General features: G+C 39.2%; 1 protein-coding gene across 5 annotated transcripts in view; it reads left to right on the top strand.

The window, feature by feature from the left end:
* The first annotated feature begins 782 nt into the window (after positions 1-782).
* Positions 783-26,229, top strand: part of LOC6044798 (sterile alpha motif domain-containing protein 5) — a 403,066-nt gene continuing 377,619 nt past the window's right edge. The window contains exons 1-2 of one of the 5 annotated variants that reach the window (XM_038249684.1): positions 783-856; positions 1,716-2,203. The gene's annotated coding sequence lies outside the window, so the exon portion shown is untranslated. Of the gene's footprint in view, positions 2,204-26,229 lie in introns of all 5 variants that reach the window. The other 4 variants (XM_038249679.1, XM_038249675.1, XM_038249691.1 and 1 more) reach the window with 4 other exon arrangements.

The raw sequence follows: 26,229 nt of genomic DNA, 5'->3' as shown, positions 1-26,229 counted from the left end.
GATGCATGATACTAACGTCAGTTTTCTTCTAAATGGTTGATCGAAAACCAATCCAAAACATTACACAACAATTTGAAATTTGATGTTGACTTTTGGCAAGCAGAAATGTTGGAAAAATTCGTGTTGCCAAAATCGGGATGGCACTGTAGTTGATTAAATGTGCATATACATTGTAAAATTGGTATTTCAAATGCTTATATGGCCTTTTCAAATAAAATACTAAAAATAATCTTCTCATAATTTCCAAAAAAATATTACCACCCCCTTTTGGGTGCAATCGTCCACACTCACTCTCCCGCATTCCTTTGCGCGGTTGCTCATTCTCCCGCTCGCGCTCTCGCAGCATAAACCACCTGCAACATAACAGAACACAGAGAGAGTGCGAGCGAGCGAGCGCGAGAGCATGAGCCAAACCACCCACCCTCCCGCAGCATAAACACAGCAAACACCGGCGCCCCTTTCCGTTGAATGCGCTTCAGCTGTGCTGCAGCATAACTTCGCACTCAGGTGTCGCGCTCTCCCTCTCTCGAGCACGTTCGCTCCCGTGTGCCGTGTCTCTTTGCCTGCTTCGATCTGCCAAAAAAACAAAAACAGAAGACAAAATGCGCGAAACCGGTTTTGCCGGAACGCTCTTCCGTTGGAAAGTCTGCGTCGGGGGGAACGAAAAGTCTGCAAAGTTGGTATTGCGCTCGCGAGAGCACGATAATCCTCTCTGGTGAGTGGAGAAGAGCGTGGCAGACGAGTCGGGACAGGATCGAAACGCAGCAAGGCTACGTCGCGGGCCAGGTCTGCGAGCCACCGACGTTGTTGTTCCAGTTTACGTCAGCGCTTCGGTCGTGGAAGATGAGATTGGTCGGTAGGTCCTCGCGCGCGCGTTCCGGACACGATTTTTGAGGGGTTCCCTCTTCTAGCAGCATCCAGCAGCGGCGGGTCTAGCAGTAGAAGACACACTGTAATCTGGAGCTCCTCGCTAGTGCTTGTGCGACCAGAATTCTCTGAAGGTGGTGTAGTGGTCGAACACCTTTTGTGCAGGGAGCAGCACAACACTGAGCAGATAGGGGGCATCGCCGCAGCATCCGTCGCTGGATGAAGATTTCCAGTTTTGGAGAGCAGGCTCGTGTTATTGTGTGACCGCCGGTGTGTGGGGGTCCTGGTATTGGTGTGTTCTGCTGGTAGGAAGAAGGCTGAAGAAGCGTGTGGTAGATAGTACGGAGCGAGTTAGTCGGTTGTAACCCAACAAAAAAAAAAAAAAACAACCTACCGCGCGTGGTTCAACCAGATTTTGGTCCAATAATTTACAGTTATCGACCGCGGCGCGCGAGAAGGGAAATTGGATTAACCTTGGCGAAACACGCGCGAACGCGATTCAAAGAGGTTCGCAAAGAAGAAGAGCCTGCAGGAAGGATTGGCGAGAGAGAGAGAGATTGCACAAGCAGGCGACCGAATCAACACAGAACCGGTCAAGACAAGATCGATTTGTGGTCGGTCGCAGTTGGCGCGTGTGTGTGTGTGTTGCGGCCCGAAACAAGTTCTTTGTTTATGTTTTGAGCATCTCCAGAACGTGCTCACGGCTGTGGCTGTGTGGTGTGGCACCTTAACCGGTTAAGGTGAAAGGAGAAATGTCAGCGCGGCGCGCTGAAAAGTGAAAAGAAGGTTTCCGAGGCTTGTGTTAAATCCCGTATTTCTTTTTTATTCTCACTTCTGTTTACCGCCAGTTCCTTTCCTTTCTCGTGGCTTTGATTTATTTCGCGCCCGAAAACATCGCATCGCCGCAGATAAAGAAATTCGAGCAAATCGTGGGGTTCTTCAGTTGTGTCCCGTAAATTTTATGTTCGGTCTCAAAGTCGCAAGAAAATGTCGTGAAAAAAGCATGTAAAAAGTCGCAAATTCCCAAAGTGCAAAAAGGATTACGGCCAAAGGCGCAAGGAGGTTTTGAAGGAGGTGAGCGCGAAGCGAAGAGAAGCGCAAAGCGAAGGAAGAGAGAAGGTGAAGGAGTGAAGAAGGTGAAGCATGTGAATCGATATTCGGGGGTTTTGTTGTGTTGTGTTTGTTTTGAAGTGAAAATAAAGCAAAGAAAATTGGAAGTTCTTCCTGAAGGAAGGGGAAGTTGAGAGAAGGAAGAAGGAAGAGTAAGGAGCAGGACAGTTTCGGCGGCGATAACGAGCAACGGGAGGATTTTCGACGAAGTCGACGGGAGCAATAAGTAAGGATTATCTCTGGAAAATGAGATTTTAATGGAATTAAATTTACGGATTATTGGTTGTTTAGAAGGGGGATCAATTATGTACACAAATGTTAAGCGTATGTGCGTTCGTGTGTGGGAGTACGTTTGTCAAAGTGATTAATGACATGTGTGTCTAGCAGCTGTGCTGGGAAAGATTTTTCTTTTGGGTAAAAATTGTGATACACGAAACAAAATTGTTGGTTCTGGTTTATTTTTTATTGTCTGGCTCACGGAGCAACCGAGCGTGGAACGGGTCGTCGAAAGACGTTGAAAAATTGTTTGTTTACGTGGTTTGGATGTAAACCGATTCCGTTCAACTGCTGAGTGCACAACGGCGTTGGTAACGAGACGACATCTATGTAAATAAATTAAAGTGTTTGGAACAATTTTGATAGGTGTACTGTTACAGTTCCGAGATTACAGATTTATAGATTTATTTAAGATTTATGGGTGTTTGTATTTTGTACACACAGAAAGGAAATTTCTTGTTAATTTTACAGAAATATTGCTGAATGATATAAAATAAACTAGCAAGTTTTTCGACCAATTAATTTTAGATAAAATCTTTTAAAAAATCGTTGATTTGACAGTTTAAAACAGATCCTAGACAAGCTCAAAAGTTAGTTAAATATTCTAGATTTCAAGCTAAAAAATGCTGCCTATTTGAAGCAGCTAATATTTAATGCTATTGCTTGCTATTTCAACTATTTTTTAAGGTGGTTGTTTTCCAGCTGTTAAGCAAGGATGTTTGGTTAGGTCAGCTATTTTACAGTCACTTAGATTTTTTTTGATGGTGTTAAAATTGTTCATCATAAATTTAGACGAAAATGGCTCTACTTTATCTACGAGACTTGCAAAAAAAAAACAAAAAAAAAAAAACAAAAATAAAATATTGATAGAAATGTCGAAAATGACAAAAAATACAAAAAATAAAACTATGACAAAGAAACAAATATAATATCTTTAAAAACTATTCATAAACTTCCCTCAACCAGCAGTTCCAGTTCGCTAAATAAACCCAATACAATTCCAAAAGTTCTTCAATGTTGCCACTACACCTGAAGACGGGAAAACCTCCCCCCGTCAAAGTTTGTAAACTTTTCCACACAAACTACACACCACCAAACAAAACGCGAAACTTTCATAACATCCAGCGAAGTGAACTGGCCCGGTTCCAACCCGCGCGAGTACTCGTGGAGTACCGTATTTTATTAATTTTTAATAAACAACAAGACAGATGCACCCAAGTTGGCAGCAACAGGAAAATAATTTCCTTGGCTACCGCCTGGTCGTCTTGGTGGAGGTAAGTTTAATATCAACCTTCGTTTCGTCATTCTTCCCGCTGCTCCGTGGTAAATGATCCTTGGCTTGGGCCACGGCCGCGGCCAAGGATGTTCCCGGCAGCAAAAGATGCACACGATTTCAATTTTGTTGCTGCAAGTACCTACCTCTTGCGGTTGAGCGCAGGTTCAAACAACTGCTGCAGGAGGAGGTCGCACATTTTGTGAGGAAGGCGCGTTTTTTTTATTCTTCGACCGACCTCAAATAATCAATTACCCGTCAGGAGGGTCGGAGAGGAACTGTAATTGAGTAACAATATTAATTAGAGCAACATTGTTGCTCGGTACAGTGGGATGCGAGAAAAAATGAAGAATTATGGCTTGGCTGGTTGTTTTGACAGTTCAATTAATAACTCGTGAAGATTAACCGTTTTCTAGGGCGAAACGTCAATAGTTTTACCCTATCACTGATAAAAAGTTAGAAGTATGCGTGTCTTGTGGGTTTGTCGCTTTTAGTTAGGTGATAGAAATTTCTTTAAAAATAATAGAAGAGTTGGCAACCCTGTCTCATGTTACGAGTACTTATATAATTTTTTTTAAAGTATTTTAAAGCGTGATTTCGACAATTTAGACTTAAATCATCTTCTTACTGTTTTTTGCATAGACTATGCCATGAATTTAGAAATTTTTAAGAAGATCTGGCCACCCTGTCGCAAAATAACACCTCTTAAGTGGAATTCTTCTCAAATGTCTATGCCGTAGGTTGAGAATCGAATATGAACGTTACTATTGATCAAATGATAGCCATTTGTTAGACCTCTCCGATTAGTCATACATTTTGATGGTCTGGTAACACTTTCATAAAGTATAAATAAGTAATTTATTGCTAAAGACGAACATTAAAAAAGGATGACTATTGAATAGTCTAAATAGAAACTCACCAATGTTTCGAGTCGAACTTTCGACCTTGATCATGGTTTATAACCTATTTTGTTAACTGAAACTTGAATTCGAACAAAAAACAGCTGTTTTAGATGTGCCTTCCAGATTTATTATATATGAGCCGTTTGTACGACCTAGGCTAAAAGGAATTGACTTGCAAGAACTGGTGGTGTAGCTTACCACTTGCAAATCGTTTTCACTGAAACGTATTCTTAATCGATACAAGGCTTCTTGAGGGTTGAAAGCAATTTCCCTGTATGAATTATATTTTTCTCAGAAGAACATCAAAAGGGTGTTGAAATAGATGACTCAAGAATGGGTAAATTAATTTAAATGCTTCACTAGAATTAATGTTCAATGGACTTCAATAATTTTAATCAATTGAGCAACTCTCTACGAAATCGGCCGATTTCGACCATTTTTATTTTTTGTATTTTTTTTATTTGACTTAAACTTTGTGGGGGCCAAATAAGCTATTTTGCGTCATTGGTTCACCCATACAAGTCTCCATACAATTTTGGCAGCTGCCCATACAAAAATGGTATGTAAATATTCAGACAACTGTAACTTTTGAGTGAATTTTCTGAGACACCAACTTCGCAAAGTTGTAGGTATTGTTAAGGACTTTTGAGAAAAAAAATAGGTACACGGAAAAAAATTGCAGATTTTTAAATCAACTTTTTTTCACTAAAACTCAATTTCCCAAAATACTTATTTTTTGATTTTCGAGATTTTTTATATGTTTTAGGGGACAAAAATCCGCAACTTTTGAGCCATAGAGAAACATGGTCAAAAAATTTGCCGCCGAGTTATGAATTTTTGAAAAAATAGTGTTGCTTGGAAAAATCGAAGTTTCATGCAAAAAAAAATTGACATTATTTTTTAAAGCAAAATTGAATTTGCAATCGAAAAGTACTCTACAGATTTTTTGATAAAGGGCTCCGTTTTCAAGATATAGCCACCGAAAGTTCGATTTTAGCGAAATATTTGCAATTTTCCGATTTTAAAAATAGTGATCATGAGTGACCATTTCTAAAAATATTTTTTTGAAAAGTTCAGAAAATTTGCTATAAAATTGTCTTAAAGACATTGAAGATTGGACCTCAGGTTGCTGAGATAGAGCCGCTTTAAGAAAAAGAAACACGAAAATTGAAGTTTTCTAAATCTTACCAAAACAACATTTGTGAAATTTTCCGATATTTTTGAAAAAAATATTTTATTTTATTTTTAATCAAGACTAACATTTTAAAATTGCCAAACATTGAATATTACGCCCATTTAAAATGCTAGTCTTGATTTAAAAAAATTAAATTATTTTTTTTCAAAAATATCGAAAAAATTTTACGAATGTTTCATGTATTAACATTGAAAATTGGACCATTAGTTGCTGAGATATCGTCATTAGAAAATGGTGGGTTGTTTTGGTGAGATTTAGAAAACTTCAACTTTCGTGTTTCTTTTTCTTAAAGCGGCTCTATCTCAGCAACCCGAGGTCCAATCTTCAATGTCTCTTAGACAATATTTTAGGAATGGTCACTCATGGTTACTATTTTTAAAAATCGAAAAACTGCAAAAATTTCGCTAAAATCAAACTTTCGGTGGCTTTATCTTGAAAACGGAGCCCTTTATCAAAAAATCTGTAAAGTACTTTTCGATTGCAAATTCAATTTTGCATTAAAAAATAATGTCAAATTTGTTCTTGCATGAAACTTCGATTTTTCCAAGCATCACTATTTTTTCAAAAATTCATAACTCGGCGGCAAATTTTTTGACCATGTTTCTCTATGGCTCGAAAGTTGCGGATTTTTGTCCCCTAAAAACATATCAAAAAATTTCAAAAACAAAAAAATACGTATTTTGGGAAATTGAGTTTTAGAGAAAAAAAAGTTGATAAAAGAATCTGCAAATTTTTTTTCCGTGTACCTATTTTTTTCTCAAAAGTCCTCAACAATTCCTACAACTTTGCCCAAGATACCAAATTGATCAGAAAATTCACTCAAAAGTTACAGCTGAGCAATTCTCTGAGATTTCGGTCATTCGATTTTTTTTGTATTTTTTAATCCGGCTGAAACTTTTTTGGTGCCTTCGGTATGCCCAAAGAAGCCATTTTGCATCATTAGTTTGTCCATATAATTTTCCATACAAATTTGGCAGCTGTCCATACAAAAATGATATGTGAAAATTCAAAAATCTGTATCTTTTGAAGGAATTTTTTGATCGATTTGGTGTCTTCGGCAAAGTTGTAGGTATGAATATGGACTACACTGAAAAAAATTGATACACGATAAAAAAAAATTTGGTGACTTTTAATTTAACTTTTTGTCACTAAAACTTGATTTGCAAAAAAACACTATTTTTAATTTTTTTCATTTTTTGATATGTTTTAGAGGACATAAAATGCCAACTTTTCAGAAATTTCCAGAATGGGCAAAAAATCTTTGACCGAGTTATGATTTTTTGAATCAATACAGATTTTTTCAAAAAATCGAAATATTGGTCGCAAAAATTTTTCAACTTTATTTTCCGATGTAAAATTGAATTTGCAATCAAAAAGTACTTTAGTGAATTTTTGAAAAAGTGCACCATTTTCAAGTTATAACCTTTTTTAGGTAACTTTTTTGAAAATAGTCGCAGTTTTTCATTTTTTAAAAATAGTGCCCATGTTTGCCCACTATTGAAAAAAATATTTTTGAAAAGCTGAGAAAATTCTCTATATTTTGCTTCTTCGGACTTTGTTGATACGACCCTTAGTTGCTGAGATATTGCCATGCAAAGGTTAAAAAACATGAAAATTGATGTTTTCTAAGTCTCACCCAAACAACCCACTATTTTCTAATGTCGATATCTCAGCAACTATAGGTCCGATTCACAATGTTAATATATGAAACATTTGTGAAATTTTCCGATCTTTTCGAAAAAAATACTTTCAAAAATTCAAAATCAAGACTAACATTTCAAACAGGCCAAACATTCAATATTACGCCCATTTGAAATGTTAGACTTGATTTAAAATTTTGAAAGTATTTCGAAAAGATCGGAAAATTTCACGAATGTTTCATATTATTGAAAATCGGACCTATAGTTGCTGAGATATCGACATTGAAAATGGTGGGTTGTTTAGTGAGACTTAGAAAACATCAATTTTCCTGTTTTAACATTTGCATGGCAATATCTCAGGTCGTATCAAAAGTCCAACAAAATATAGAGAATTTTCTCAACTTTCCAAAAATATTTTTTCCAAAGTGGGCAAACATGGGCACTATTTTAAAAATGAAAACTGCGACTATTTTCTTAAAAATGGCTATAACTTAAAAACGGTACACTTTATCAAAATTTCACTAAAGTACTTTTGATTGCAAATCGATTTTACATCGAAAAATGAAGTTGAAAATTTTGCGACCAATATTTCGATTTTTTAAAAATCTGTATTGATTCAAAAATCATAACTCGGTCAAAGATTTTTGCCCATTCTCTGAAAAGTTGGCATTTTATCCTCTAAAACATATCAAAAATGAAAAAATTAAAAATAGTGTTTTTTGCAAATCAAGTTTTAGTGACAAAAGTTAAATTAAAATCACCAAATTTTTTTACCGTGTATCAATTTTTTCAGTGTAGTCCATATCCATACCTACAACTTTGCCGAAGACACCAAATCGATCAAAATTCCTTCAAAAGATACAGATTTTTGAATTTTCACATATCATTTTTGTATGGACAGCTGCCAAATTTGTATGGAAAATTATATGGACAAACTAATGATGCAAAATGGCTTCTTTGGGCATACCGAAGGCACCAAAAAAGTTTCAGCCGGATTAAAAAATACAAAAATTAAAATTAAAGAAAAAAGACCGATTCCGTAGAGAACTGCTCAGCTGTTTGAATATTTACATACCATTTTTGTATGGACAGCTGCCAAAATTGTATGGAGACTTGTATGGGTGAATCAATGACGCAAAATAGCTTATTTGGTCATAGGGAAGGCCCCCACAAAGTTTGAGCCAAATCAAAAGCCTTTAACTTTTTTTGATTGATAAATTGTTTATAAGGTTTATAAGATTCTATCTGAAACGATTTAGGTTAAAAATAAATAAATCTTATTCAATTGTTTCAGTCCATTTGTTCAACTAACCATTTGAAATTTCTAGCCATCTTAATTCTTCAAGTTCTCAAAAAATAACAATAAATGTTAGTCGCATTTCCTGACACATTTCCTCAATTTCCACCCACAAATCTATGCGCAAACGCCCTCATTTTTTTTTCGTCCCAACCGTTATCGGGGCAAATATTTTCAAACGCGTTGTTTCGTCGCTTGAAATTTCCAAAACGCATTTCTGTGTGGCCCAGAATAACGACGATGTGCAACCATGTGCGCCCGCGTACTCTGCGCTGTCATTAATCAAAAACCAGTTTGGCGGGATTTTCGGTGTGGCTTGGGATGGGTTATTTAGGAGGAGCATCGCAAACAAAACAACAAAAATTGGGAATTTTTGGGGCACGCCGGCGATATTTTGAAACGAAAACAAATAAAAGAGCAAACAACTGTTTGAATGTGCTTTGAAAATTAGTTAAAAAATATTTCAAAATATTTAAACAAAATATTCTTAAACCTTTTGAAACAAATTCAAATAAAGGTTATGTACGGTATGTTGCATAGCTGAATCGGGTTCCTTCTGACTGGAACCCTTTTTCTGACTGGCAGGCCAAATTTTGCACCGAAGGCAAGCTCTTATGATTTAAACATTCTTTGTTAATTTTGTTAATAATAATATATGGTAATATTTGTATTAATTTGACAAAAAATTTGTAATGCTCAAAATCTGACAAAGAGAAAAGAAAAAAGAGACTGAGTAATTTGATTTAAACATGAAACATATTTTTTGTCATACTTTTACAACATTTCTCACAATGATATAGACGGATAGAAATCTTTTAAATAGATTTATGATTTCTGCGATTTTAAACGACAATGTTGTCGATTTTGAAAACATTTGCCGCAAAATAAAAAAAAAAGGTTGACGATTTTGAAAACATTTCAATGTTGTCAAAAGTGATGACACGGCGTTACCGGATTTACATACAGGATTTCTATCCGTGTACTTTAAGGCCATCGTGCCAGCGAAAAACAAGCACATTCCGCGAAATTCGCCTAGACTTGTGTGTTTGTTGTTTTGTTTCTTCCTGCCCGACCTAGCCCAGGTCAGACCTACTCGAACTCAGTCATCGAGAGACCCCCCCCCCCCCCCTCGAGGGGGCAGTAACCCTTCCGGAGCTGGTGGAGAGATTAAACGCCACCGCCATCGCGTACCCAGTATCGATCCCTGGCGAAGCCCGCAAATGAGCATAACGTAGAACGCGAAACAAAAACAGCGAATAACTGGACTGGGTTTGGCCACCTGCTGGGACTGGGAGGGTAGAGACCCGGAGGGGAAGTGACCCCGTTGCGAAAAATGTCACACAGCTGGATGCGACGAGTGACGGGACCAAGAATTGGTGCTGGCAGCCATGCCCGCAACTAGGTTTACGAATGCATCAGCCTAGATTGGAACGGGTGTTGAATTTTCAAGGTACAAGATTGGCGGATTTTTTTTGGTGCAATCTATTTCGGTTGACTTAGAAATAGTAAATTCTGACCTAGAGAATCCGATAATAGTAGTTTATGCAACAAGTTGCAAAAAGAGGATTTTTTCAGCACGAGTCGTACATTTATCCAACGAGGTTCACCGAGTTGGATAAATACGACGAGTGCTGAAAAAAATAAGTTTTGCAACGAGTTCCATACAACATTTTTTGCAATTCCGAAAAACCCATTGAGTGAAATTTCAAGTCAAATTTTCAAGTATTTTGTCTATAAATCGTTTAAATCAAAAAAATGTTTAAAAGTGTTACTTTTCGAAACAAGTGCTGAAAAGTTCATCTTTTCAGCACCCATTTCAGTGCTGAAAAGTAGAACTTTTCAGCATTTATTTTGAAAAGTGTTGCTATTCGATTCTGTTATTTTTGGTACAGAAAAGTAGGCTAAAAACAAAAAAATATTTTTGCAATTCCGTCGCGAAACAACTTATTTTCCTGTCATTCTTGAACGACGAAATAGCCTACTTTTCTGTACCAAAAATAACTGAATCGAATAGCAACACTTTTCAAAATAAATGCTGAAAAGTTCTACTTTTCAGCACTGAAATGGGTGCTGAAAAGATGAATTTTTCAGCACTTGTTTCGAAAAGTAACAATTTTCAACATTTTTTTATTTAAACGATTTATTGACAAAATACATGGTGACATAAAATTTCACTCGGTGTGTGTTTTGGAATTGCAAAATGTTGTATGGAACTCATTGCAAAACTTGATTTTTTCAGCACTCTTCGTATTTATCCAACTCGATGAACCTCGTTGGATAAATGTACGACTCGTGCTGAAAAAATCCTCTTTTTGCAACTTGTTGCATAAACTACTATTTCAGGCTCTTTGGGTCAGACACGGTCAAAACGGAATTTTAATGTTTCATGCGATTTTTTTCAAATTCTACGCAGAAAAAAAATCAATTCCCGCAATCCGTAATTGTGTTCATGTATGTGAGAACCACGAAGGAATTTATTCATGAGCATGGCGTGAATAAAAACGTGAATATTTTTCATGATTTAAATTCACGATTTCGGGAGTTGATTTTTTTCCGTGTAGGCTACATATTGTCGTCCTCAAGCTATTTTTCCAAAAGGGTAATTCTCTACCAACTCACACGAAGTCGGAAAAAGTTGCCCCGACCCCTCTTCGATTTTCGTGAAACTCTGTCCTTTGGGGGTAACTTTTGTCCCTGATCACGAATCCGAGGTCCGTTTTTTGATATCTCGTGACGGAGGTGAGGTACGAACCCTTTCATTTTTGAACATGCGAAAAAAGAGGTGTTTTTCAACAATTAGCAGCGTGGCGTACTCACAATTCCGAAAAAAACGTATTTTTCATCGAAAAAAACACTAAAAAAGTTTTAAAAATTCTCCCATTTTTCGTTACTCGACTGTAAAAATTTTTGGAACATGTCATTTTATGGGAAACTTAATGTACTTTACAGAAGGGTCATTTTTTTCATTTAGAACAAAATTTTTCATTTTAAAATTTCGTGTTTTTTCTAACTTTGCAGGGTTATTTTTTAGAGTATAACAATGTTCTAGAAAGTACAGCAAACAATTACAAAAATTTGATATTTAGACATAAGGGGTTTGCTCTGAAACATCACCAGTTATCGCGATTTTACGAAAAAAAGTTTTGAAAAAGTTACTTTTTGCGTTTCTCTTTGTTTCGTCGTCCGTGTCTGTCGCGGGTGACTATGAATGGCCATGATCAACGACGACAAAATTTTCAATTTTTTTTTTCATAAAATCGCAATAACTCGTGATGTTTATAAGCAAACCCCTTATGTCTATGTATCATTTTTTTGTAATCGTCTGCTCTACAACTTTGTAGAACATTGTTACACTCTAAAAAATAACCCTGCAAAGTTAGAAAAAACACGAAATTTTAAAATGAAAATTTTGTTCTATATGAAAAAATGACCCTTCTGGGTCAATGTAGATTCGAAAAGTACATTAAATTTCTCATAAAATGACATGTTCCAAAAAATTTTACATTAGAGTAACGGAAAATGGGAGAATTTTTAAAACTTTTTTTGTGATTTTTTCGATGAAAAATACGTTTTTTCGGAATTCTGAGTACGCCATCAAATCGGGCGTCTAATTTTACATAAAAGTCACTTTTACACCAAATTTCTATCTTATCACCATTTCAGGCTGCAAATTATTGAAAAACACTTCTTTTTTCGCATGTTCAAAAATGGAAGGGGTCGTACCGCCCCTCCGTTACGAGATAAAAAAACGGACCTCGGATTCGTGATCAGGGACAAAAGTTACCCCTTAGGTCAAAGTTTCACGCAAATCGAAGAGGGGTCGGGGCAACTGCTGTGTGAGATGGCGGAGAATTACCCAAAAACGAAATTGACAGGGAGTAAATATTGTATTAATAAACCTGTCTTTTGCCGTTTTTTCGAAAACTTCTTTTTTTTATGTTGCCCTTACTTGACTAGGACCACCCTAATGAAATTGTTTTGTACACAGTGGGTTGCTAGCATCCATCACGAGTTATCGTAATTTCAGGGATTTTTCTTTTTGAGCAATTCTCTGAGATTTCGGTCATTTGAATTTTTTTGTATTTTTTTATCCAGCTGAAACTTTTTTGGTGCCATTTTGCATCATTAGTTTGTCCATATAATTTTCAAATTTCAAATTTGGCAGCAAAAATTGATGTATGAAAATTCGAAAAATTGTATGTACGACTCGTGCTGAAAAAATCCTTTTTTTGCAACTTGTTGCATAAACTATTATTTCTGCATTGATAATCATATTTAGTTTATATGGGCTCGTTTAGAAATATTTTGAACTTTTGCGAAATTACAATGTACAATGTAGTGCATTTTAAAACACTTTTTCATTCAAATGTGAAGTGCCACCATGGCCGGTAATTTCAATTTAATAACTTTTTTATTTGCCTCCCCCTTGGACTTTGATCAGAGTCGAGGGACATAAACTTCAAAATATATTTGCAACGGCCTTAGTCAAAGATAAACAAAAATCTTTTGATAAATATCCGGGACCGTGGTGTAGGGGTAATCGTGATTGCCTCTCACCCAGTCGGCCTGGGATCGATCCCAGAAGGTCCCGGTGGCCAATTTTGAGACGAGATTTGTCTGATCACGTCTTCCGTCGGACAGGGAAGTAAATGTTGGCCCCGGACTAACCTAAAAAGGTTAGGTCGTTTTCTCAGTCCAGGCGTAGGAGTCGTCTCCCTGGGTCCTGTCTGGGTGGAGTCGCTGGTAGGCAGTTGGATTAACAATCCAAAGGTCGTCAGTTCGAATCCCCGGATGGAAGCTAAGGTGTAAAAAAAAAGATTTTTGGTTTTTTTATTAATAAAAATAATATTAAAAATGCCTTTCATTGACTTTAGTTGGCTTTTTATAGAACCTTACATTGTAAGCTAAATGCTCAAGACTAAGTTAAATTGTTGTAATAATTGTAAAAAATGACCAGAATATTTTTAAGTATTAGATTTTTTTATTTCCCCGACTTTGCGTCGATTTTTTTCGAATTTTCCTGAATTTCCAGAATTTATCGACTTTCTCGATTCACGATTTGACTGGCCACCCTGTTAAGCTTTACTGTAACAAAACTCAAGGCAAAATAAATGTTCACTGGTGCTTATGCTAAATTAACTCAACTTTCTGATAAAAAAAATGGTTGAGTTTAAGAGGTGAAAACCTCAAAACAATTCTTAGGTTTGCGACAAATAATAAAAAGTGATTTTTTTTTATTTGTTGGTTTGATTAAGTTCTGGCCATAAGCCGTTTCATTGTTTTCAGTGTAAGAAAATCAACATCCAAAATCAAAACACCTGTTCCAACCTCCCAAAAAATGGCGCTCGTATTTGCCAACCACTTGTCAAAACACGCCGTCAAAGTGCCTGCTCGCAGTGGTGGTGCAAGAAATTTCCCATCCTGGCACTGACTAGCATATCTCGTCGAAAAATACTTTACCCAAAAGTAGAAAAACAACAAAGCCGATTTCGCAACCGACTTCTGCCTGCCTCGTCGAGATGTTCGCAGATTCCGGGGGTCGTTCAAATAATACGTAACGCAATTTATTTGGTATATATTTTGGAGAAAAACATGTTCTTTACGCGTTTTATTTGAAGAATGCTAAATTCTAATCAACAACGTCACGTAGTTCTCAAACGACCCCGCGAGGCAATTCGGCGCATACCTCATCTCTGCACCGTGATTCGTGTCAGCTCTCGTCAAATAATAGGCTTTTATAGCTATTCAACTGAATACTCCTAGCTGCTCGGCTACCTTTTGGTAGCTGCACAAAAAAACTATGCTGAAGATTTTGGCCTCAACAGTTGAGTAAAAAAAAACACCAACTTCAACGGGCCAGCTATAATAATAGTTGACGTTGCTGCCTGCCGAACTTGTCGTGCTTTTTTTGCGAAGCACTTTTTTGTCAACATGCACACCGGACTAGATCTTTGAGGCAGCAATGAATATTCAAAAAACTATACTCAGTCTGTGTTTTTTCCCTTGAGCTCTCAGAAGCTTTCAGCCGAAGGGCAAAAAAGAAAGAGAGACTCCGTAACGAAATTGAACCCAATTTCGGACCGACAGCGTCGACGACCTCCTAAAGAGCCATCGCACAATTTATGTACTTTGCGAGCTTTTTTTTTTGTTTCTTCTCGGGAGAAGAGATTTTTTTCCCTGGTTGGCGACGAATCGATCGCACTTTGTCTGGTGCGCGGAAAAGTTGGTTCGATAATCGCACTGTGGTGCGTTGGAGTTGGTTTCGCTTCAGTAGAAAAAAAAAAAAACATCTTTTAAGCTGCTGATGAAGCTGTTTTTGAAGTTGGGTATCAGTCGCCTGGTGGGAATAGGCCATTAGGGAGAATTTGTTGAGTATATTAAATATAGAGAAGGCAAAGAAAATGAATTGATTGAAAAATATGCAAATTTACATATTGTTATTTGCAATATTCCACAAAAAATTATACAAAATTACATGAAAAAGATGTAATACAGGGAAAGCTCTTTTAACGCGATGGCGTTACGCTTTTTGTCTTGTCGATTTCTCTTAAACCATACAATATTTTTGCAAGCTTCAAAAAGCGTTTTGTAGATCTAAACAAAACCTACAAATTGCTTTTTAAAGTTTGCAAAAATGTTTCGTTGTGCCAGAGAAACCGACATATTAGAAAAAAGTAACGCAGTAATACACAGGAAAAACAGCAACTGCATGGAATGGACTGGGTGTAAACAAAATTTGCATTTTCATTAAAATGTATGTAATTTTACATGCACAATTATTTTAGTGGCCTTCATACTCAGTTGTAAAATTCCAAAAGTTTCTTTTTGAACCTTAAAAATTTAATTTGTTGAATTCTAGTCTCTTTTTTTCTCACCGAAGCACTTTCAAATCAAAACAATTCCAAACACCATTCAAAACCAAAACTCCGACTTCTATTTTTCGGTCCGACGCTTCCCAAATGGAAACCAACAGTCTCAACGGCCGAGTCTCGTAGAGCCCTCGCACCAGATGGCCACTTCGTTCGGCGCTTCTCCATCCATCGGTGTCCGGAATGGTCTTCCATGGGCGTTGATTTTCGCACTTGGCAAACTCACTCGTCGGACACGGATTTCAGTGGGGGACCGGGAAAAACGGACTCGCGACAGTCCTTGACGTGCTTCACTTCCCCGGGTGTGTCGCCATAAATTGTCAGTTTGTATTACAATCTAGGACAGCGCGAAATAGCGATTTGGGGAAGCGTTTTTGGGGGCGCAGGCCAAGCCAAAGCGCTTTTGAAGCGTCGAGTGGAGAGCCCTCTGCGGTGGAAGTTTTTCGGTGCGCTCTTCAATTTTCATTAAATTTGTTGAGAATGAGGGAAACGTTGGACAAGCACAGCGATGGTCGGATTAGAAGTGTTCTTGGAATAGATATTTGAATTTGAGGGTGGACTTCCTCGGAATGAAGCATCGTATGAAAAATTAGTCACTAAATTCGAAAAAAAAAACGCTGAAACCAAAAAAAATTCCAAGGTTTATAATGGCTTTGTAATTATTTTGATCTTTTTTTGGTGGAATTTTCAATTAGATAATCATCATTGTTATCCGAGCATTCGTTGGTGAAGGTTGTCTGATTCAACATGACTCGTCGCGTCCCGGCGCAAAACGCCGGCAATATTGCCCTACCTGCGGCTCAAGCAGGCAAAAAAGTGGGAATTTCCAAAAGGAAGGTTGAGGCCTCAACTGATGGCCAAAAACCGGGATTTCAAAAGGAAGGTGCTTTTGGAAGTGACATCGAACAGCAAAAAGACGAAAAAGAGCGACGGTACTGTACCGATGGATGAGGAGGAGGAGAACTCTTCATCGCACGAGGAGCAGCTATTGAAGAACAACAAGTTTGCTGGACTGCCTGACGAGGACCAGGTAGCGGAAGCAAAGGAGAATGAAGTGAAACAGCGAAAGGAGAAACTGCCTCCTTTTATGTGCGACAATCAGCAGCAACGATCGACTTTCGAGCGGGGCTGGTTGAACTCATCAAGTCTGGGAAAGTCCTAGGCAACATTCGTCTGTGTCAGGACGGATTTAAGGTGCTGGTGCAATCCAGGCAGCACTATCAACTGGTCAAGGATTACTTGACCGAAAACGAGGCGGAGTACTTTACCCATGATGTCGCCATGGATAAGCCGTACAAAATCGTCGTCAGAGGTCTGTACGACATGCCAGTGGAGGAATTAGCTGCCGAGCTAAAAGTTTTGAAACTGGATGTGTTGGCCGTGCACAAAATGAGCCGACGCAACAAAGACATCAAGTACCGTGACCAGCTCTACCTGCTGCATTTGGCTAAGGGATCGACGACGCTTCCTGAGCTGAAGGCAATTCGAGCGGTTTTCAACATTATCGTGTCGTGGGAGCGATACCGACCAGTGCATCGTGACGTCACACAATGCTTCAACTGCCTGGGTTTCGGGCACGGAGGTAAGAACTGCCACCTGAAGCGTCGTTGCGCCAAATGTGGTACCGATGCGCACATCACATCCCAGTGCATCCAAGATTCGCTGGTGAAGTGCCTCAACTGCAACGGTGAGCACTCGTCAACCGACCGAAAGTGCCCCAAGAGAGCTGAGTTCGTGAAAATTCGGCAGCAAGCATCGACGAAGAATCAGCCTCAGCGTCGTAGAACTCCTCCAGCCCTGGTGGAGAAAATTTTCCACCTCTTCAACCGCGACGCCAGGTCCCAAACTTGGCACCGTTGCCGTTGGATCCCAGGAAGAGAGCTGAGATGAATCATCCACGGCCGGGTTCCAGCCAGGAGCCGAGACCGCCACCACCGGGCTTCAGCCAGGAGCCAAGACCAACCCAAGAACCAGCAGTTGAGGAAAATGGTAATGATCTTTACACCTCAACCGAACTCCTCAATATTTTCAAACAGATGTCCGCTGCACTGCGTGGATGCAAAACCAAGACCCAGCAGATTGAAGTGCTGACCTCGTTCGTCATCCAGTATGGATCGTAGGTCCCTCAAGCTGCTGAATTGGAACGCTTGCTCCATTAGGAGGAAGAATTTAGAGCTGGTGGATTTTCTTCGCGAGAAGGAGATCGACGTAGCTGCCATCACGGAAACTCATCTGAAGCCCGGTGAAAAAGTTTATCTGCAAAACTACAAGATCGCGACGCAGCTCGATAGGACCACCTCTGGAGGAGGAGGTGTGCTTGTCGCTGTTCATCGTGATCTCAAGCCACGCCGGCTGCCACACTTTAAGCTGGACATCATCGAGGCCGTTGGGTGGAAATTCCCACTTCGGTTGGCCCAGTACTCTTCATTGCTGCATACTGTCCACGTCAGGTGAATGCCAGAGATGGTTCAGCAGCAAAACTGAAGAGCGATATCCAGAAGCTGACACGGCGGAGCGCAAAGTACATCATCGCTGGTGACCTCAACGCGAAGCATGAAGTTTGGGGCAACAGCAGGAGGAATCGGAACGGAGTGATTCTGCACAACGATCTGCAAAACGGATACTACAACGTTGTGAGTCCAGATCGTCCAACGAGGGTGGCTCGGTCTGGGAATCACTCAATCATCGACTTCTTCATTACCAATATGGCTGAGAACGTGGCTCATCCTGAGGTGTTTGAAGAGTTGAGTTCTGATCACTATCCGGTGGTTGTGGAGGTTGGAGCTTCCGTTACTCCGCAGCGGCAACCAACCCGGAAAGATTACCACAACGTTGACTGGCAGCAGTTTCAGCAAGTGGTCGACAGCAACATCGACTATGATCAACACCCGGAAACTTCTGCCGATATTGATCGTTCGCTGGAGGTGATCCAGCAGGCTATCAACCAAGCAGAGGCTGCCAACGTTCGGGAGGTTCCTGTTAATTTTAAGGTAACTGATATTGACGTAGATACTAAACACTTGATTAGACTTAGGAATGTTTATAGGAGACAATATCAACGGACTGGGGACTATGACAAAAGATTTCAGTGAACAATTTGAACAAAATCATACAAGACCGACTTGACAATATCAGAAATCAAGAATTTTCAAAACATGTAAGCCAGCTTGGGAATTATTCAAAACCATTTTGGAAACTTTCAAAAGTTCTTAAAAACAAACCAAAGCCTATTCCTCCTCTTATTGTTGAGGATTCTCCTTTGATTACATCCGAGGAAAAGGCAAATGCACTTGGGCTTCATTTTGTTAGTTCACATAATCTTGGCGCTTCCATGACCAGCCGTAAAGAAACATCAGTTGCCAATAGTATTTCAACAATCAATGACTCTACCTTTGAATTTCCTGCAGATTCCCATGTTTCTGGTGAGGAAGTCAAAGTTGCAGTTAAACAAATGAAAAATATGAAAGCTCCAGGCTTTGATAACATTTTAATCTGGTGTTGAAAAAACAGAGTGATCAGTTCTTTCAACATCTAGCCAATATTTTCAATAAATGTTTGCAACTTGGTTACTTCCCCACCAATTGGAAGCTGGGCAAAGTCATACCAATTTTGAAGCCTCAAAAGATCCAACATCGCCAACAAGTTATCGTCCCATTAGTCTTTTGAGTAGTCTGTCCAAACTCTTTGAGAAGGTCATCTATTCAAGGCTTTTGGATTTTACCAACGATAATAATATAATTTTGAACGAGCAGTTTGGCTTCCGAAAGGGACATAATACTGCTCATCAGCTTACGAGAGTAACTAAAATCATCAAGCAGAACAAGCTTGAGTCTAAATCAACTGCTATGGCTTTGTTGGATGTTGAGAAGGCTTTTGACAATGTTTGGCATGATGGTTTGATACATAAACTGTATTTATACGGTTTTCCAATGTATCTTATCAAAATTATCCAGCACTATCTTTCGGAGAGATCGTTCAAGGTTTTTCTGAATGGGATTGCTTCTGGATTATTCAACATTGATGCTGGGGTTCCCAAGGAAGTATTCTTGGCCCACTTCTGTACAATATTTTTACATCTGATTTGCCTACTCTTCCTGGTAATGGTGTGTTGTCACTTTTTGCTGATGACACTGCCGTTATTTATAAGGGTAAAATAACCAGATATTTAGTTGGCCGTCTTCAGAAGGGTCTTGACGTTCTTTCCGAATACTTTGGCGACTGGAAAATTCGCATAAATGCAGCCAAAACTCAAACCATCATTTTTCCACTTTCCAAATCGGCCAGATTTGTCCCAAAGGATGATGTTTTGATTAAAATGAATGATGTTTCGATACCCTGGTCAAAGGAAGTTGTCTATTTAGGTCTCATACTTGACTCGAAACTTTTGTTTCGGCAGCATGTAGATAAAATATTGAACAAGTGCAGCATTCTCATCAGGTGTTTGTATCCTTTAATTAACAGAAAATCAAAGCTATCTTTGAAAAATAAGTTAGCAGTTTACAAACAAATAATTTACCCCGTTATTGAGTATGCAGTACCTGTTTGGGAGTGTTGCGCTAGAACTCATAAATTGAAGCTCCAGCGTGTCCAAAACAAGGTACTCAAAATGGTTTTGAATGTTCCTGGCTGGACAAGATCAAGTGAGGTTCATGAATTAGCAGAAGTTAAAATGTTGGATCAGAAGATTCAAGAAAAATGTTTGAAATTCAGGGAAAAATGTGCTATATCTGAATACCCCTTGATTCAAGGATTGGTTTAGTTTATGGTAAGATTAAGTTAGTTTTAGGTTAGGTTATGTTTTCTTAACATTTTTTTCCTCATTGTACCTAGTGTTACAAAAATGATAAATCATATACTTTTAAAGTTATAAAAATGAACAGTGTTTAAATCACGAAAAGCAAACTAAAGCTGAAGAGCCACAGCTGACCACTTATTATGTAAACCAAATGTAATTATTATAAGAAAGATTCAATAAAGTATATTTAATTCAAAAAAAAAAAAAAAAAAAATTAGATAATCATGTTTTAATTTTTTTTTGAAATCACATATATTAGCTGAATCGAACGAAAACTCGAGCAGCCCAAGCACAAAAAAAAATCTTTTTAATATTATCGTTATCGAAAAACGATAATTGTTTGCATGTACCTGTATTTTTATTGAAAGTTTGGTTATTAAAAATGTGTAAATGCTCAAAATTGTTAGTCTCCCATTATTTGCAATACGGTGATTAAACGAGAAAAGAGTGGCAGGGAGGAAAAAAATAAAAAAAAATATTAAAAATGAAATTATCACAGTTTGAATAACAAAAAAGTGTTCAAAAATGTATAATACACCTATTCAGTTGTTTTGCAGTCATTAGTTTCCAAAATATCTAAGAATTGATGAATTTTTTTTAAACTGATTTCGAAGGGACGACTAGGAGCGGCCGTGGCTGAATGGTTACGGTGTTCGCTTTGTAAGCGAATGGTTCTGGGTTCGATTCCCATCTGCTCCCATCGAGAAAGTTAAGGACATAGAAATATTTGAAATGCTGAATATGAACGAAAAATCAAAGGCGCTGGAGGCGGGGTTTGAACCCCCGTCCCTTGGATTGGTAAGCAAAAATGCTAACCACTAGGCCATGGCGACTTGGTAAGGCTAGACTGGAATTAGGAATACTGTTACAACCAACCCGCAACGCCTTTCGAGGTGTATCCTAGGGTTCTACCTCTCCTACTAACATTGAGTCCAAAACCTCCCTACAAACATCTATACCACTAAGGTGACGTAGGGGTCCTTGCGCACTTTAGATAGGTGTTTACTAACGATCCTTCCCATCCCTGAGGATAGCTTGGACCCGGCCTGGACCCCCTTATGCCCTGGGTTGTATTACACACTCATCAAAAGATGAAGACATGGTATCTCCTGTGTTGGATTATCGGATGAGGGTCTAACACAACCAGACCAAACAGTGGGATAAGCGTTGTGGAGCCTTCCGGTGGTGGGGCGTCCTCCAAATGCTAATGTTAATGATTTCGAAGGGACGACATAAATTTTGGGAAAATATTTGCAATGACCGATTTAGAAAAAAAAAATCATAGACTATTAATAATGGAAAAAACTAAAAATTGCATATTGACCATGCTGCAATTATAATTTTAAAATTGTACGCTCGTACAATTTTTTCGATAAAAATACAAAAAAAATAAACCTCTGTCATTATTCGCTACCCAAATTGTTTACAATTTTTGAAATGTCATTGGAAACAAGCAAGACAATTAATGTACTTTTCAAATCTGCAACAACCCAAAAAGGATTTTTTAAATTAATAAAATTTCGATTTTTTCCTAAAAATCACCTCCGTGTACGCACGAGAGCAAGCAGCAGTCAAGTGCTCTGTGCTCTACCGTTTTTTCGAAATTTTTCGCCGTAGTTGATAGTGATTACCCGCGAGTTTGCTTCTCCAGCATGCCAAAGGCCGGCCGTGGCCGTGGCAGTTCGAGTGCGGCCTCGAAAAACCCGCGAAGTTCGTCTACCGGCCGTGTGCAAAAAGGTAAACAAACCAACGCCGTGTCGACCGCCATCGCGCAGGGGAGCGTGAAAGCAGAAGGCATCGACAAAAAGTTACTACATCCCGGATATGTCCCAAGATCACCAGTGCGAACCCGTTTCGGTACTTCCGGTGCCACGACCAGTGGCACATCAACATCCGCCAACATCCCCATCAGGAACGAGTTCCAGATGCTAAGCGACGACGAAGAAAACAACAACACCGACGGTAGCAGCACTACCGACGACGACGACGATGACGGGCGTGCACGGAAGAAAGTGTCGACGCCAAAAAAGAACAATTCTCCAAAGGAACGTAGACCACCTCCAATTTTTGTTTTGGACACGTTGGCGGACGATGTTGACGAGTTGCTGGAAGGCCTCGGATATTGTCTGAAAATCGGTAAGTCGGCAGTGCAAGTTTACACATTTGACGAAAAGAACTTCGACCTGGTTGTGGAGAAATTGAAGCGTCAAAACTTCAAGTTTTACACATTCGACCCCGTGCAGAAGACTGCCGTTAAGGTCGTTTTGCAGGGGTACAAAGACCGCCCGATCTTCGACCTCAAGAAGGACCTCTCGGGTGCTAGCATAACGCCGCGGGACATAAAAGTCCTCTCGCGGAAGACAACAGTAACAGGTACACACACCCTGTACCTGTTGTACTTCGACCGCGGCACCGTCAAAATTCAAGACCTGCGGCGAACTAAGGCGTTGGACGGGTTTTGGGTAAACTGGCGGTTCTACTCAAAGAACCCGTCGGACGCAGCACAATGCCACCGTTGCCAGAAATTCGGCCACGGCTCGCTGAACTGCAACCTCCCGCCCCGCTGTGTAAAGTGCGGTGAATCACACCTCCCTGAGGCGTGTGCACTGCCATGCAAAGCGGACTTGGGGGACAAGGCAGAGCAAACGAAGGCGCGCATCAAGTGCGCCAACTGCGGAGGTAACCATACCAGCAACTACCGTGGATGCAGCGCACGGAAAAACTACCTCGAGGAGCAGGAAAAGAGGAAGAAGAAAGCAGCAGCGTCCCACCCTCCTCAGCGAAGTACGAGCGAAACCGTGCCGGCAGCTAGTCATCGTACGGTTCCAGCGGACAACTCAGCGTTCCCTCCTGGATGGGGGCGATCGTTCGCCAGCGTGGTCGCTGCCGGCAGTGGCAATACGGCCCAGCAAGAAGTTACCGGAGAAGATCTCTTTACCCTGCCAGAGTTCTTTGCTCTCGAAGGGGAGATGATGACGCGGTTTGGGACCTGCCGTTACAAAGCGGAGCAATTCCTGGCCCTTGGGGAGCTGATGATCAAGCACATCTATAAAGGATAAAAAACTGTGATCTAGTTTTAAGCTTTTTCTATTTCTATCCCCTTTCCCTTTCAATTTTAGTTCAATTCAAGTTTATTTTTTATTTTTTTCTTACTCTTGGTGACACCTTTATTTACAAGCAATAACTGTTCCAAAATGGATTATGATGTAACACACAGCTGTAAGGAACTCCAAAACTCTGTTATGTTCCTCAAAAGAACTTATTGTATCTTGATTATTCACCAATAAAACCGAATTGAATTGAAAAAATTCCTAAAAATCACTTTTTTTTTCAAAAATTCATAACTCGGCGGCATATTTTTTACCATACTTCTCTATAGCTCAAAAGTTGCGGGGTTTTGCCCCCTTAAACATGTCAAAAATCTCTAAAATAAAAAAATATGTATTGTAGGAAATTGAGTTTTTGTAAAAAAAAAGATGATCAAAACATCGGCAAAAACAATTCCGTGTGCCTATGTTTTTTCTCAATAGTCCTCAACAATACCTACAACTTTGCCAAAGACACCAAATTGATCAGAAAATTCACTCAAAAGTCTCAGCTGTTTGAATATTTAGGTACCATTTTTGTATGGACAGCGGCCAAAATTGTATGGAGACTTGTATGGGTGAACCAATGACACAAAATAGCTTCTTTGGTCATGGGGAAGGCCCCCACAAAGTTTGAGCCAAATAAAAAAAATACTAATAAAATCCATTTCAGTTTTTGGTAGAGAGTTGCTCAAAAGTAATTTGTTGCGTTTCTCCTTGTTTTGTGGTTTGTGTCTATCGCGGATAACCTTGGACGTCCACAATGAATAACTTTTTCTTAAAAAAAAATGCGTAAAATTTGTGGGGAATTAGCAAATCATCACCATCTTCAAATTATTGAAAAATACACCTTTTTTCGAATGTTTAAAAATGACAAGGGTCGTACCGCCCCTCCGTTAGTGACAAAAATCACCCATTAGGACAAATTTTCACGCAAATCAAAGAAAGGTCGGGAAAGTTTAGTTGACGAAAAATGACCCATATCTTTTCTAATGATAATCTATTAACACATTTGCATCGTTTGTTATCCATTTTGCAAATGTAATTTTTTTTTGGAAAGGATCCTATAAACATATAAAACATAACCCCCTCAAAAAAAACTCTAGAAATTATGAAAGTTTGAGTACTTTAAAAAAAAACTGTATTTTATGAAAATTTCCGTATTTTACCCTAAAAACTCGAATTAATATTTTGTTTACTGTAAATACTGAAAACATGAGAATTCTGAAACTATATATTTTTTTTAAATAATATGTAAATTTTATCTAAGCATGCTCGCGTGCTGCTTAGGTTTTAATTAGGCCATAAGGCCTTCTTAGGGTGTCCTGAGGTCTTCTGAACCTTTAAAAAAATAATAATAATAAGTTTAACAAACTTTCAAATTTCATCAAAATTCAACATCTCGAGAAACTAGAAGGATAGCCATCAACTAAAGTTGGAAACCGTATGATAAAAAATTTCAGGAACACGTTGGTGAGGTCAAAACCAAAAACAAATTTGAGCATGGCTAGAAAATTTTGATCTCGAACATTTCGATTTAAAAGTCATCTGAAGAATTTTCGTCCAACCGAGCTCATATTTGGGATTTAGGCTAAGTCTGCAATTTACAAAAAAAAAAACGAGTTCACGCTGTTTATGGCTGGTCCCTTAGCCAGATAGTTCATTAAACATGAAACGTTTAAGTCTTAAGTGCAATTCCTTGCAAATTACGAGCAAATCCTGAATACCTGGGTATTTGTCTTCAAAGGAAGCTTATTAAAACAAGACTTCTCCGTCCTTATCGATTCCCATCATTCCCTGACAGCGGCGGTTCCTTTACCTATCAAACGGCACTGAAACGCCAACTTTGTGGACTCGTCATTTGCCTGTCTGCCAGGTTGATGATGCTTCTTCGGTCCGGTTGAGCGCTGACCAGCGGCAGCATTTCAGGTTCCGCGGATTACATGCATGCGTGCGTTCGGCCTTCTCTCTGGGACTCCTCTTGACTGAATGCTGATTAATGGACGGAATTATGCTTATTAATGAGAGACAATTGTGTGGAACTGCTCCGCGGGGTGGATTTCCTGGGACGTCTTTAAACGTATACGTCGTCGTCGTTTTTTGTTGTTCATTCTCTTTAGTTTATTCACTAATGATCATTAAAGTTGATGAAAATGAGTCATGAAAGTGCGCCGTGGCGCACACGGTAAGCAGTTTATCTACCTTAAATAGTTGAGGATTATGATCGACCCGCGGGGAGTCGCGGGCCAAAGGCGCAGTATACAAAACGCCGCCACATGGTCTTATCTGGGAGCCCAACCGCGTCTTCTGTTCCAGTTTATGAGCGCGGTAGTACCCGCTCTGTGCTAGTAGACGAAAGCCAGGTAATTGATAGCTTTTTGTTTCACGATTTATGGAGATTCTTTTACAAGCGCGCGGCCACAATAATTGATGTTCTGAGGAAACGGCGCTCGGGGTTTGTTTTGCCGGCGAGGTTCACTGGAAAACGAAATCTGGCGGAAAAATTCCGTGAACTGGATTCCCATGGAATGTGCGCCGGTTTTATTTAGGATGAGCGATTAGGGGTTGTAATGTTTGCTCTCATGTTTAAGATTAAATTATGAATTTAATTGATTTTTTTTTAATTGATATTCTCTACAAATATCCAAGTGCATCATTTACGAACCATTAGACGCACACTCTCAAATTCACCAAATTGTTCCCAAAACTGTGCTCGTCCGAAGCCATAAGAAAATTGACCCTCATCGACGGGGGGACCACCAACCGATTCTGTGTCCCGTGACATCCAGTTGATAGGGACCATATTCTTCTAGCTCATTCCCTCTTGCTGACTGGCGTCCGATTTCACGGGGCCATCGAGAGTTCGATTTAAGCGCGATAAAAGTCCGATAAAATTTACATAAATATTGACCCCGCGTT

This window comes from Culex quinquefasciatus, chromosome 1 (genome assembly GCF_015732765.1).
Source record: "Culex quinquefasciatus strain JHB chromosome 1, VPISU_Cqui_1.0_pri_paternal, whole genome shotgun sequence".
Taxonomy (NCBI): Eukaryota; Metazoa; Arthropoda; class Insecta; order Diptera; family Culicidae; genus Culex; species Culex quinquefasciatus.
Note: the sequence above shows the minus strand (reverse complement) of the source record. Positions and strands in the feature narration are given on the sequence as shown.